The sequence below is a fragment of the Rattus norvegicus genome, chromosome 16 (assembly GCF_021556685.1).
Source record: "Rattus norvegicus strain SHRSP/BbbUtx chromosome 16, alternate assembly SHRSP_T2T, whole genome shotgun sequence".
Classification (NCBI taxonomy): domain Eukaryota; kingdom Metazoa; phylum Chordata; class Mammalia; order Rodentia; family Muridae; genus Rattus; species Rattus norvegicus.
In genome coordinates this window covers 31,807,421-31,822,497 of record NC_141549.1, presented here as the reverse complement: position 1 = coordinate 31,822,497, position 15,077 = coordinate 31,807,421, and the positions used below count along the sequence as shown (strand labels likewise).

The following is a 15,077-nucleotide window of genomic DNA, read 5'->3' as shown; positions in this document are numbered from 1 at the left end:
AGGCAAATTGCAAGACTTGATATAGGTCTCAAAATTTGTGGAAATGCTCAGAAGGTTTTGTATGACACTTGGCTTCCCCATTGTTGGATTGTGGTCATGGCCTGCAGAAACTAACAGGAGGGTCAAAGGAAGACTATTAAATTCTCAGAATTTAATAGTAAATTTAATAAGCACTCAAATAAACTGCTCATATTTGGAAGTGTTTTAAAAGTGTGAAATATATGCTACAATGCTTTAATGTTTAAGGACAAAATAGGAGAGATGGACGATGGCAAATGGGTAACTTGATAATGAGCTCAGTGGGACCTTGGACTATTCTAGAAATGTCTATTGCATGATACTTCCTCTGCAATGTGCCGAGGTTTATGCAGAGATTCCTCATTGTTCCAAGTGCTTGGAACAAAGGACTGCGAAGAGTTAGGCATATATGGGGCATCTTTATCCACTGTTCAACCTCAAGTTTCAGACAGGTCATAGAAGGCAGGGTGGAAAGAGGGAATTTCCGTCACAAATGGAGCAGACATTCCCAAAGGCCTACAGCTGATTGAAGAACCCTTGACCGTCTATGGGAACAAGACTCATTTGTGCAGAATTGTAGTTATGGCTACGGGAACTGTGCCCATAACCCAATGTTTGGCCTCACACTTACGCACATTTGGTGAGCACTAATTGGCCTCTCTGGAACGTATATTTTAGAATGAAAAGAAACAAGATTTTGAATGAAAAGAAATGAATGAAAAGAGAGGGGTGTGTTGGATGGCTGTGTGGGAGTTGGAGTGGGAGCTTGAAAGGTGAATGATCAAGATACAGTATATTCCATGGAGCAACCCGTGGCTCCTGCTGCTTATGTAGCAGAGGATGAACTTGTTGGACATCAATAGGAGGAGAGGCCCTTGGTCGTGTGAAGGCTGGACATCCCAATGTACGGGAATTCCAGGGCAGGGAAGAGGGAGGGAGTATGTGGGTAGGTGGGTGAGTGGGGGAGCACCCTTATAGAAGCAGGGGGAGAGGATAGCAGGTTTCTGGAGGAGAAACTGGGAAAGATAATAACATTTCAAATGCAAATAAAGAAAATGTCTAATAAAAGAAAAAAGATACAATATATTCATATACAGCATTTTCTAAGAATAAATAAGTGTTAAAATGGATATGGCTTCATTTGTTCTCTAAAGTAAAATGGTTGAAATGAATAATGAAGCCCTTTTACCAATGAAAAATTGCATAATCCTAGGAAGAATTTTATTGCTGAAATTTGTTTTCGAAATAAATTCCTATATGAAAAACAATCTTACAAATTTTGAGAGATGACAAAAATGGTAGAAAACCCAACATTTTGACTGGTGTAAACTTAAATATTAGAAATATAGATGATGGACACAGCCAAACTGTATCTCCAGCAATTAAATATAAACTTCCATGACTCTTAAATAAAGATAAAATAATTTCATGTAAAGTAAAATAGCTTAAAATACCTTTTGTCTACAACAATTTTGAATACATGTTTTACAACCATTCTATGTACAGTGAACATTTCCGAGATTATCAGCCTCATACACACACCTACTTTATAATGTTTGGGATGCAATGTTGCTTTCAGAAAGATGCATTTTGAGGAACAAAAATTCACTATTACTTGCGGAACCCACATAATCCCTTAAATCTCATGCTTGCTCTTGAGTATCACTCTTCTAATCTCCAATCACAGAAACCTTCCCTTTGGTTTTGTATCCCAGTCCAGCCCATTGGCCATCACGGGTGTGTTTTATCTTCTTGCCTTTGTTCTCTCCTTCAGCTCTGACTTTAAAATGGCGTCTGTACTGTTTCTGTAAGAATGACATTATCATATGGCCATTTCCATCTTCTTACGTGGTATCAAATACTGCACGAGGGATCAACTATCACGTGACTGATTAGGAGGTGTGATTCTTTGGTCACTTTATGCTTTAGGCAGCCCTTTCAATTTTGAGTGAAATCTGACTTCTGGAGCCACCCTCTCTCAGGCATTTATTGCCACTGATGCAACAGTACTCACAGAGCATCTAGCACATGCCATGGATAGCTTCCGGTGCAGCAGGCACAGTAGTGAACACCCACCCAGGGTGTGGCTGGAGCCTGGTCTGTATGTTCTACTTAGGATACATAGAGATAACCACCTCTGTTTTCTTTAAGCCATGATGCTCATTGTGAAGAGGCCCCAAACCGCCTATGTTGTTCGCCATTGTCAAATGCATTCCTTTATTCATATTTTCTGAATAATTACATGTTCATTCTTGTAAAAATTTAATCGCTCTGCAGCTACGTTCAGTGTGTACTGTTCAGTTTACAGAGTCACTCATTTCATTTCTAGAAAACTTATTTTTGCTACATTGTTGAATAGTTCCATTTTAAATGGGTTATCAAATTGAAATATAATTTTTAGTATGAAATTATAGCATTGGTCTTTTTTATTTTTATTTTTTGGTTTGTTTTGTTTTTCCCCTCTGTCTTAACAGTTATCTTCTCAGTTTTTTTCTGTCTGTCTGTCACTTTGTCTCTCTCTCTGTCTCTGTATCTCTCTCTGTCTCTGTGTCTCTGTCTCTGTCTCTCTCTCTGTGTTTGCATATAGGTGTGTATGTGGTGTATATGTGTCTGTCTATGTATGTGTGTATGTATTATGTATGCGTGTGTATGTGCGTATGTGTGTGTGCAGTATGTGCATGCATGTGCACCATTGTATGCCTGGTTCTAGATAATGTCAAAGGAGGGCATCAAATACCCTGGATCAGGAACAGTTGTGAGCTATCCTGTGTATGCTGAGAATCAAACCCAGGTGCCCTCGAGAGCAGCAAGTGTTTTTTACCACTAAGCCATTCCTCCACTCCCTTTCCTTCTGTTTTAACATGGTAGTATTTTGGTGAGCTTATTATTTGAGATTTTATTTATTGCATCTTCGGATTCCTATTGGGTTGTATGGTATTTTTGTCAGATCATTTACTGTTATACTATTCATACTCAATTTCTTTGCAGTGCACTTCAGATTTTACAAACCTTCATTCCTGATTTCTGAGAAATGTCTATCTTCCATTGCTGGGAGAGTCTGAGGGAAAGCTCATGGTTACAGTGGTGGGTCAAGCACTAGATTCTGCTCACTGGGAGCTAAAATGGAGGTGAACTGTTTAATACCACAGCTCTGCTAGCAGACATTGCTTTCTTCGTGGTGCACCTTTCCAGTGAGAGACTACCATAGTTCTTGATTGGTGGGAACACTAGCATTTGGTGGGTCTCCTCTCTTTGGCATATTGAAGCAAATATTTCTATTGGGTTGGAGAAAAGGTAACAGTAGTTTTAGACTCTGGGTTGAAATTTAAATCATTATAACTAGGCTCAAACACATCTTTTTAAAAAAGTTTTATTGGATATTTTATGTACTTACATTTCAAATGTTTTCCCCTTTTCCTGCTCTCTCCATCCCCCCTCCCCCTGCTTCTATGAAGATGCTGTCCTTCCCACCTACCCATTCCCACCTCAACACTGTGGCATTCCCCTACAGTGGGGAAAGGAGCCTTCTTAGGACCAAGGGCTTCTCCTCCTATTGATGCCAGGCAATCCATCTTTATTAATCAAAATAGGAACCATGCAAACAAACACATGTTTTTCAAGAAGAAATGTTTTTTGTTTATTCCTGAGGTGTTCAAATCTATACTTCAAGATTGATAGAGAAGCTTTTTGTATCCTGATGGTTGTAGAAGCATTTTTCATGCAAGAAAGCAGACTAGGTTCATGAAGAAGTGGCAATTAGTTTGCATGACTATAGGGGATGAGACAAAATTCCTAAGTCTGATTTGTTAAACTTTTGAAGCATGGTAGTGTGATGTGCAGTTGGGTACTGCCACTGAGAAGAGCAGTGCCCTTCCTGGTGACCAAAGCTGGCTTTCAGCAAGGCAGTATGGCACTTCCCAGTGTATCTCACTGGAATATATACATATACATGTACACATACACATACATAGATATCATATACATTTATCATATACATATACATCATATACATATACACATTCATTTGTTCATCATATGCAAATGCAGCTTTTTAAAATATTTTTTGATTCTTTTAATAATTTCTTCTAGTCTACTCTGCATCCATTTAGCCAAACTATAATTGGGGAATGGATACATTTTAGATAGGTTAACTTATGGGTGTCCAATGTACAGTGTTATTCCAAGAGCAAAAGAAAACAACTTTATATTAAATGGCCATTATAAGAAAAATATATGTATTTTAACTAAATAAAAAATACACACCAAAAAGAAAGCTATAGTCATTTAATAATATTTAAAGAGTGTTATTATAAATAACCACTGACGCATCTCTGCAGCTATTTAATAAAAACATGCTATAGGTGTTATAGTGATGGCTCAGCACTCTCGCAGAGGACCTGGGTTTGTTTCCCAACACCCATATTTTGGCTCAAAACCATCTATGACTCCAGTTCAAGGGGATCCAGTGTTCTCTTCAGGCCTGCACAGATAGTAGGTATGCATACAGTGCTCTGACACAGGCAGGCAAAAACACATAAAATTTAAAAAATATCTTTAAACACATTAGTATAGAGTGGATCTTGCCTAACATCTAAATTAAATTTGAGCCAGGCATATTATACTATTCCTCCAATCCCAGCACTCCAAAGCATCAGGCAAGAGAACTGAGACTCCTGGGCTAGCCTGGGCTATACCCGAAGAATTGATCTCAGCAATCAAGGTAAAGGCTCTCTCTCTAAAGAAGTAAACTTTGAATACTATATAAAGCCACTTAAGATACTTTAAATAAGCACTAGCAGAAAACGTCCTGTAATAAAAGTAGCATGTACTTGAAAACTCTATCTACCAACAGTTTTACAAAATATTCTAAAATATCCTAAATGTTTTTTTTTAATTATTTCATTTATTTACATGTCAAATGTCCCACTTTCTGGTATTCCTTTTGCGAACCCCCACCCTATGCCCCTGTCCCCTTGGTCTCTAAGAGGGTGCTCCCCCACCCACCCACTGCCACTTCACCCCTCTAGCATCCCCCCTTGTTAGGGAAACTAACCTCCACAGGACCAAGCACCTCTCCTCCCGTTGATGCCAGATAAGGCAATCCTCTGTTATATATGCAGCTGGAGCCATGGGTCCACCCACGTGTACTCCTTGTTTGGTGGATTAGTCCCTGAGGGGGACACTCTGAGGGGTCCGGTTAGTTGGTATTGTTCCTTCTTTGGGATTGCAAACCCCTTCAGCTGCCAGTTAGCACTTGCCGGTAGGATTTGCTAAGGAAGCAAAGGCTGGAGGATCAGGAGTTTGAGGCCAACCAGGGCTTCTCATTTTAAATATTTTTAGATATTTTGAAAAGGATCTTCATTAGCTTTAGGCAACCTCTTCCTCACTGTTTCAAGATTTAATTTATAATATCCACAGACTATTGTAGTGGCTCGGGGATTAAAGCGGATTAACTATTTAAAAAAAGCAAAGCAAAACTAGCAAACTCCAAGAAGTGTTCTTGCTGCCTTTCTCTACTCCTGCATTCATGTTTTGAACTTGGCCCTGTTAGTTTTCAGCTACAGAATTTCTTTTTCTTTTCTTTTTTCTTTTTTTCTTTTTCTTTTAAGGCTTTTCAATACGAAGAAGAGCTGGACTAAAATTGTCTTATAACAAGAAACAGCACTTAGCTGCGAGGGGTATGATAACAAAGGCATCATTTCTCTGGTTTCTACTTGGCTCACAATCACTATAAGTCACATTACAAGAAGCAGTGGGGGCGGAGAACTTGAGGGTGCTAGGATCTTGGCTTCATTTCTCCTCTGTGCGGCACCAGCACTCTGTGTGGGTGTTTACTACTGAGAATACTCTTTTGTGAGTTCTAAGAAGCAACATAAGGCAAATGTCTGTAATCAGTAAGCCAGCTGAAGCTATGTTTTCACGTTTTTTCATAGATTAAACTTATATTTTGACACTTTAACGCGTTTATACAATTATATATTCTGTTCGCTCTCCAAACGTCTCTCACTGCCGTACTATTCTTGTTACCCCCATCTCCTCCCAACAGGACTCTTTCCTTCATTCCCAACTTTTTGGTCGTTTTCTTTTGTGGGGGCATTTTTTTATTTATTTACATTTCAAACGTTATCCCTTTTCCTGGTTTCCCAACCATAAACCCCTATCCCAGCCCCTCCCCCTTCTTCTATGAGGGTGTTCCTCCAGCCATTCATCCATCCTTCCCGCCTCCACGCCCTGACATTCCCTTACACTGGCGCCTCCAGCCTTGGCAGGACAAAGGGCTTCTCCTCCCATTGGTGTCCAACAAGGCCATCCTCTGCTACATATGCAGCTCGAGTCATGGGTCTGTTCATGTGTACTCTTTGGATGATGGTTTAGTTCCTGGGAGCTCTGGTTGGTTGGTATTGTTGTTCTTATGCGGTTGCAAGCCCCTTCAACTCCTTCAATCCTTTCTCTAACTCTTCCGGTGGGAACCCCGTTCTTAGTTCAATGATGAGTGTGGATCCCTGCACTGAAACCTGGTGGATTCACTGTTACACAGCTGAATATCAGCAGTTCCCTCAAAATCTATCCCGCACTAAGTTCATCAGAGAGGGATGGAGCCAACGAGCCCCTCCCCATCGTATGATTGGCAGTTGACCCTATCAGCCTTGTGCAGTTCCACTGCAAATACGCATGGTTTCTGTGGAATTGTGTTTACAATGGCTGTGTTGTTCCCAGAAGATGGCATTTTGTGCCTCTTCCCCGTATCTTCCAGCTCTTGTATTCCTCATCTTTCCTCATTTCTATGTTGTTCCCTAAGCCTTCGAGAGGGTGATTTGGGTCTCCTGTTTAGGGCTGAGAGTTCATAGTCATTTTCCTAAGCATCGTGAGCAGCCATGAGTCTCTGAATTCCCTAGTGTTGCTTGGGAAAAGACTGAGAGTTTATCCATATGAACATGTGCTGGTAAGTCAGACACTGTTCCTATACTGCGAGGAAACTCAGGACCAAGGCAATGCTTATAAAAGAAAGCATTTAACTAGGGTTTCCTGACAGATTCAAAGGGTCAGAATCCTGACAGAGAGAGGGGAAGGGAGAGGGGGAGGGGGAGATGGAGGAGTGGGAGGGGGAGATGGAGAGGGAGAGGGAGAGGGAGGAGACTAGACCTGGTACGGGATTTGAAAGCTCAACGACCCTGCCCCCTCCCCCCCCCACGGCCCCCCAACACACACGTGCACGCGTGAACATACTTCCTCTGGCAAGGTTACATCCACACCAAAAGACCACACCTCCTAATGCTTCTCAAACAGTGGGATTCCTGATGACTAAGGGTTCAAATACTATAGCGGGTATTCTTGTTGAAACCTTCACAGTTGGTTTCCAATTACTTCAATTATAAAAACTTTTTTTAAGATTTTTTTTCTGGAATTTTGCAACATTGGATGGTTTTACCAGGTTCCTTGATTTGAAAAATGCAATTAGTTGTCTATATGTAACTTTTTAAAAGTTGCTAATTACAGAAAATAACTTTAAATTAAAAAATTTCTTTGGCGTGAAGATTTGTTAGGAAAATAAAGGAGAGGGCTGGAGATAGAGCTAAACCTTGAAAAGCTCCTGCTGGTCTTGAAGAGGATGGAGGTTGCTTTCATTGAGGAATATGGGCAAGAGATTAGTTATTCAATCAGATAGGCTGATAGAGCCCATCCAAGCTCGGGGTAACGGCTTAAGGGCTCCCTCCACAAATTGCAGGCAGCTCCACACCTTGGAACATGTCTCTTTAAAGCAGCCTAAGAGGTCTGAGCTACTTCCAGAAGTTTCATCTCTGCGTCTTCTAGGTCTTCTAGGAGGGTTGTCTTGTCTCAATCTCTTCCAGGGCCTCTCTGCTGAACTGAGCCTCTTCTACGCATGTCAGCCAGGCTGAGAGACTCTCTCAGCAGGTGTTAATGCTTATATATGTATGGAGAGGGAGGAGTCTAGAAATCTAGTCAATTTCAGGGATTTCCTAAAACTGTGGAGTTGTTCCCTTCCTAGCTTAAGGATCCCCACAAAAGATGGGATCTTTCACCTGTCTATAGAATATCCTGTTGTTTCACCTCTCTTTTAACATTCTTTATCCTTTTCTAAACATTTATTTATCTATTTTAGGTGTATAAACACTCTATTTGCATGTATACCTGCAGGACAGAAGAGGGCATCAGACAGAAAAGAACACCATACTAATCCACTGTGTGGCTGACGGGAATTGAACTCATGACCTCTAGAAGAGCAGCCAGTGCTCTTACCACTGAGCCATCCCTCTCTACCCCTTAACATTCTTTATCTTAAGAAGCTTCTTTTCTCTATTTATATAAAAGATTTGTTTATTTACGTATTTACTAATTTTGTGTATATGAGTGCACTGTCACTCTCTTCAGACACACCAGAAGAGGGCATCGAATACCATTACAGATGGTTGTAAGTCACTATGTGGTTTCTGGGAATTGAACTCAGGACCTCCTGAAGAGCAGTGTGTGCTATTAACTGCTGAGCCCAACACATATACAGCAGAGGACTGCTGGGTCTGGACAAAGTCAGAGACGATGCACCTAACCCTCAAGAGACTAGAGGCCCCAGGGAATGGGGAGGTTTGAGGAGTGTGGTGGGTAGGGGGGTAGGGATATCCTCTTGGAGACAGAGTGGCGATTGGAAGAGGTTTGGGATATGAAGGTGAACCAGGAGGGGGAGAAATCTGGACTGTTTTTTTAAAAAAAAGGTTAAATAAAATAAAAGGAAAAAAGCAGAAGTTTCTTTATGAAATGAGCTGTTTCTCTCTTTCTCCCTCTGTCTCTGTCTCTCTGTATCTTTGTCTCTCTCTCTCTCTCTCTGTCTGACTCTCTCTGCCTATCTCACCACCTACACCCCACACCACCTCTACTCCTGTTAGACTTTCTTATACCCTAGTGAGCTTTGCTCTGAGATAGTATGTTTTCTCTCAGACAAAACCGGTACACAACAGCGTCTCTCATAACAAAAAAAAAAGGTTCTGAGTCTTTGTCCCATAAAATGATCAGGGTTTTAAAGGGTACATGGAGAATTAAATAGAAAAAAATCACCTGGCTGGTTAAATATAAACAATTATCTTACTTGGGCAGCAATTGACCTAGTTTTAGTTTTTAATCTTTTGAATTATATAAACTAACAAATTATAGTAAGATATATTGAAGTACAAATGACAATATAACTTATGAGTACAATGTAAACTAATTTTGTCATGATAAATAACATTCACTATCTTGAACATTTGTATTCGTGTTGAGACATTGACTTTTTTCTTAGCCTTTTCAAAAGTGCACTATTCTTCACACTATTCATGATTATGCTCCTATTGAATAACTGAAACACATTGGTAATGAACTCTGTGTTTACTATTCTCCTTAGCTAATAATGATCACCATTTGACTATCTGCTTCTTTGGTTTCAATTGTCTAAGATCCCACATATTCATGATAACACAGGGTATTTTTATCTACGTAGACAACCTCATTTAGCATAATGCTTTATAGTTCTATCTATATTGTAATATCTTTGTTTTCAGCCCAAATAATGTTATATGTACAATGTAAAATGTTTTCTGCATTCATCATTGGCTGGTGGACATACTTTTGATTCTATAGCTTGATTCATTCAACAATAAAACTACCATGGGAATATAACCATCTCTTTGATATACCAACTTCATACCATTTATTAAGTGAGTTTCTTGGTTCATATAGTCTAGTTTTAGATCCCTGGGGAAACTCCATATGTTTCTCCATAATGTCCTTAGTAATGTATAATCCCACCAAGCCTGCACGTGGCTCCTCTTCTCCATATTTGTATCGGCCTTTGCTATCTTTGTATTTGTTCAATGACCATTTAAAAGATGTGAGATATGATCTCATTGTGATTTTAATTAAAATTCTCTATATGTGAATAGGGTAGGCTTAGAAGGAATGTATATTAAAACTCCAAACATCCAATTATAAAAGCCCCTAGCTAACAACATACATAGATGAAGCTTTGAAGTTCTATCCTATCAGGTCTGGAACAGGGATGTTCAGTCTCATGAAATGCGGTGCTTGCAAGGCCAGTGAAAGCAACTGAGTAAGACCAAAATAAAAAGTGTTCAAATGAAACAAGAACAAATGAAATAGAGGCTATTCACCAATTTCATAATTTTATATAGCATGAATCATCAAGGTTCCACTAAAAAAGAAAGAACTAATAAATAAACGTCTAGGATACAAGGATCAACACATAAACCCAGCAATAGCATTAAACTTTTCATAATGAAAAGTGATCTGCAGATTCAGTGCAGTCTTGAACAAAATTCCAATGTCATCCTCAATACAAAAAAGGAAAATCACCCAAATGAATATAGAACCATAAAATTATACTATTTGATGTAGAAGGCATCACATTCCTTCTTTAAACCTACTAAAAAGTACTGGAAGTCTAACAAAACCAGACAATGGACTAGAACAACAACAAAAAAAGACCTAAACAAAACCACATCCATGGTGGCCAATTGGCTGTCCACCAGCTTTAAAAGAATACACAATGGGAAATGCAGCATCTTCTCAACAAATGATTCCAGAGAACCAGACATCTGTGGAGGAAAGAATGAAACTGGAGCTTTATCTCACACAAGGAGAAAAACAAATTCAAATGGATTAAAGACTTAAATGTAAGACCAAAAACTGTAAAAGTATGCCAGGAAATGTCAAGGAGAAAATGCTATAACACTCGTTTAGGAATTGAGTTAGTTATTATTATCATTGTTATTATTATCATGTCATCATCACCATAGTTGCCATCATCATTCTAGTAGTAGTAGAAATGTGAGTTGTCCTGATGCTGCTTGTATTTGATGCTAATTACACTTCCTCAACAGGGGCTGCCTAGGAAAAGGAGTGAGTCGTATTCAGGTGACTTCATTAGAGCTTTCTCCCCATTTTAACTTGTAAAATAAAGGCAAGAACCCGTGATTGGGCAGGGGAAGGAAGGTAGAGCTGAAGAGCTGGGGATGGGGAAGAGAAGAGGAGAGGAAGAGGAGGCAGAAGGAAGATGAAGCAGAAGCACATGGCCTGGAGAAACCGAAAATTATAAGGGATCTCATAGCTAGGGAATAGAGTAGTGCAATGGTGGATCTGCCCAATCAAGGCAAGCAGCTTATATTCATATTAATTGAGTTATGGCTTTTTTTTTTTGGCTTTTTTTTGTTTTGTTTTGTTTTGTTTTGTTTTGCACAGGGTTATTTGGGTTGGAGAATTTATTGCAATGAAGAAGTAGTAATGGTTCACTAAATATCAAGCAAAAAGCAGCAACAGGCAAATGGTACTGAGTAATTTTTGTATAGTAAAGGAACCAATAGAGTAGAGAGATTGTTTTAAATAAAATTAAGAAAAGACATAGATTAAGAAAAATATCTGAAAGCTATTTATCTGGTAATTGACATAAAAATGCATAGAAGCTAGACTCTATAGAAGAAAAAGTGGGCTCCTGTGAAATGGCCAAGTGACCTTAATGGGTATTACTTAAAGGAATCGTATCACAGCTATTTAACCTCTTGTGTGTAGACAGATGCATTTCCATCTCGTTTGATATTGTAACACACTCTTAAGATGATCAAACTGATGGTGTTCACTTGATGTCAGAATTTTTTTAATTAGGTTTTTTAAATTTATTTATATTTCGACTGGTATCCCCTTTCCCGGTTTCCCGTCCATAAGCCCCTTATCCCATCCCCTTCCACTTTCTTCTATAAGGGTGTTCCCCTACCCACCCACACCCACCCACTCCACCCCCCTACCCACCCACACCCACCCACTCCACCCCCCTACCCACACACCCCCACCCACACCCACACCCACTTCCACCTCCCAGCCCTGACATTTCCCCTACACTGGGGGGTCCAGCCTTGGCAAGACCAATGGTTTCTCCTCTGATTGGTGCCCAACAAGGCCATCCTCTGCTACATATGCAGCTGGAGTCATGGGTCTGTCCATGTGTAGTCTTCGGGTGGTTTAGTTCCTGGGCTCTGGTACCACATTGTTTTACATCAGCAAGCCTGTCCTCTGCAGCAGTCTCCACTTCTAGACAGTATTTATGTTCTGTCTTTCCATTAGCGTCTAGGAAGCCTGACCCTGATAGAATTTAAAAGAGATGAACAAATGCTCTAAAATCTATGACAAAGCCATTGCTGGCCTTTTAAAGTTAATTTAGCGTAACAATCAATTTTCTAAGAACTAAAATGTCTAATCATTTTGGATTTAAAGACTTCTCTGTGAAATTCTGACCCGTGTTTTCCAGGAATAAAATTATCTATTACAACAGCAAAAGGCTTTGAAACCGAAGAATAAACAAAAGTAGAAATTCTGGCTTATCTCTTAGGGTGGCCTGAAATTCACTGTTTTCTCCAGGTCAGAAGGGTGCAGGTGAGAGAGGCCATGAACTTGCCATGAATCTCCTGCCTCTGCTCCTTAATATGGAGATTACAGGCATGCAATCTAAAGTCTAGCCTCGAAATATTATCTAGTTTGCAAAAATCAAATTTTCAAATAAACTAAAACTTTTATAAATTTAATGTTACTCATCATTTTTAATTGTCCTCTCCTTTATTACATCTGGACTACAGTGTCCCCTCTCTCCATTCCTGGAGCCCCATACCCTCTCCTCCAGATCCACTCTTCCTCTCTTTCCCTTTAGAAAAGAACAGGCCTCCAAGTGATGTTAACCAAACACAATATAAAATATTACAATAAGATAAGCCACAGACCCCTATATCAAGTGTACAAGGCAGTAAAGTAGGAGGTAAAGGTTCTGAGAGCAGGCAAAAGAGTCGGAGGCAGCCCCCCTCTCATTGTTAGGAGTCCTAAAGAACACCAAGCTACTCACTCAGCCAGCACATATATGAGAGGACCTAGATAAGTCCCCTGATTTTCACTTTAGTCTCTGTGAGCCCCCATGTGCCTTTCTTATTTGACGCTGTGGTGTCATCTTGTCTGTGACATAATTATCCAAGTGCACCTGGTAAGCAGAACAATTGTAGGGCAAAGGTGTTGTGGCTGGGCTGATGCCCCAGTCCCACAGCCAGAAGCCGTGCCTGGTTACAGAAGATGGCCAGTTCAGGCCATATCCTCCTCATCATCTTTTTATCTTTATTAAATACATCTGCATGTAGAGACTAGATGGATAAGCATGAAACTATACTAATCTTTTTGAAGTCTTTTTTTTTTTTTTGGTTCTTTTTTTTTTCGGAGCTGGGGACCGAACCCAGGGCCTTGCGCTTCCTAGGTAAGCGCTCTACCACTGAGCTAAATCCCCAGCCCCTTAAAAGTCTTTTTTAAACTTGGTTTACTACAGTTAAAAATACTTTCTAAAACTAAAATAATAAGATTTTCCCCATTATCTCAGGGGAAAATTCTTATAAATTTATGTTAGAGTCATATACAAATTTTGTCATTTATTTAAAAGCCATTGAGATGAATAGAGAGGCCGACAGAGATGACTAATTTTAAACAAGATTTCAAAGCACTGTAGCATAATTAAATAGGATTGTGAAGCTAAAAGAATAATAGAATCCATTTCATTGTAAATAGTGAGTTTCTTCCTATTAACAGTCACACAATTTATTAAGTTTATGACAATGTTATTCAGAAAATATCATAGCTCACATGGTAATGTTACAGGCAAAATTTTCTATAAAGTTTTTTTAGTTTATTAATCTAGTAAAACTTAGTATAAATGGATCCCATTATAATTTCACTCAATACAGTGTACATTGGATGATTTTTACTGTGCAATTCTGAACAAGCAGAGGCAAACAATGAATATAATCCTGATTCCAAGAACCTAAAACCTTTGTATAGGAAAAGCCAATCAGTTTAAGAAATGTACACACAATTTGGAAACACAGTAAACGATGCCCAAAACCTGCCCTACCCTTGGAAAAGCACATTATCTTAAAATGAAACGTGTCCATCTGGAACAGACCAGTACTAAACTGACTCATTACATCTTCTGCACAGTGACCTGAAGTCAACTGTAGCATAAATGGTCCTTATCTCTGCTCTTTCTAGACAACAGCTAAGGGAAGGCTTCGTAATTCCTCCTGTCTGCATGTTTTCCTCTTGTCTTACACAATATCATCTTGATCTCATTAAAAGCCAATGGGACAGAAAAATACACATGGGAAAAGAATAATCTTTAAAGTTATTGTTTTGGTAATGCTATTTCCTGGAAGCTAGCACCACTTCTTGGAAAAACAAACTTTGTAATTTGCAATAATTCAAATACATTCAAAAGTTTGAATTTCCATCTGAATTTTGGCTTTTTTTTTTAATTAACTTGAGTATTTCTTATTTACATTTCAAGTGTTATTCCCTTTCCCGGTTTACCGGCCAACATCCCCCTAACCCCTCCCCCTCCCCTTCTTTATGGGTGTTCCCCTCCCCATCCTCCCCCCATTGCCGCCCTTCCCCCAACAATCACGATCACTGGGGGTTCAGTCTTAGCAAGACCAAGGGCTTCCCCTTCCACTGGTGATCTTACTGGGATATTCATTGCTACCTATGAGGTCAGAGTCCAGGGTCAGTCCATGAATAGTCTTTAGGTAGTGGCTTAGTCGCTGGAAGCTCTGGTTGCTTGACATTGTTGTACATATGGGGTCTCGAGCCCCTTCAAGCTCTTCCAGTTCTTTCTCTGATTCCTTCAATGGGGGTCCTATTCTCAGTTCAGTGGTTTGCTGCTGGCATCACCTCTGTATTTGCTGTATTCTGGCTGTGTCTCTCAGGAGAGATCTACATCCGGCTCCTGTCTGCCTGCAGTTCTTTGCTTCATGCATCTTGTCTAATTGGGTGGCTGTATATGTATGGGCCACATGTGGGGCAGGCTCTGAATGGGTGTCTTTCCTGTCTCTGTTTTAATCTTTGCCTCCCTATTCCCTGCCAAGGGTATTCTTGTTCCTCTTTTAAAGAAGAAGTGAAGCAGTCACATTTTGATCATCTGTCTTGAGTTTCATGTGTTCTAGGCATCTAGGGTAATTCAAGCATTTGGGCTAATA

At 39.8% G+C, this 15,077-nt stretch overlaps 1 protein-coding gene; it reads right to left on the bottom strand.

The window, feature by feature from the left end:
* Nucleotides 1–15,077, bottom strand: part of Erich1 (glutamate-rich 1) — a gene marked incomplete at its 5' end in the record, with an annotated part of 52,793,804 nt that overhangs the window by 51,841,866 nt on the left and 936,861 nt on the right.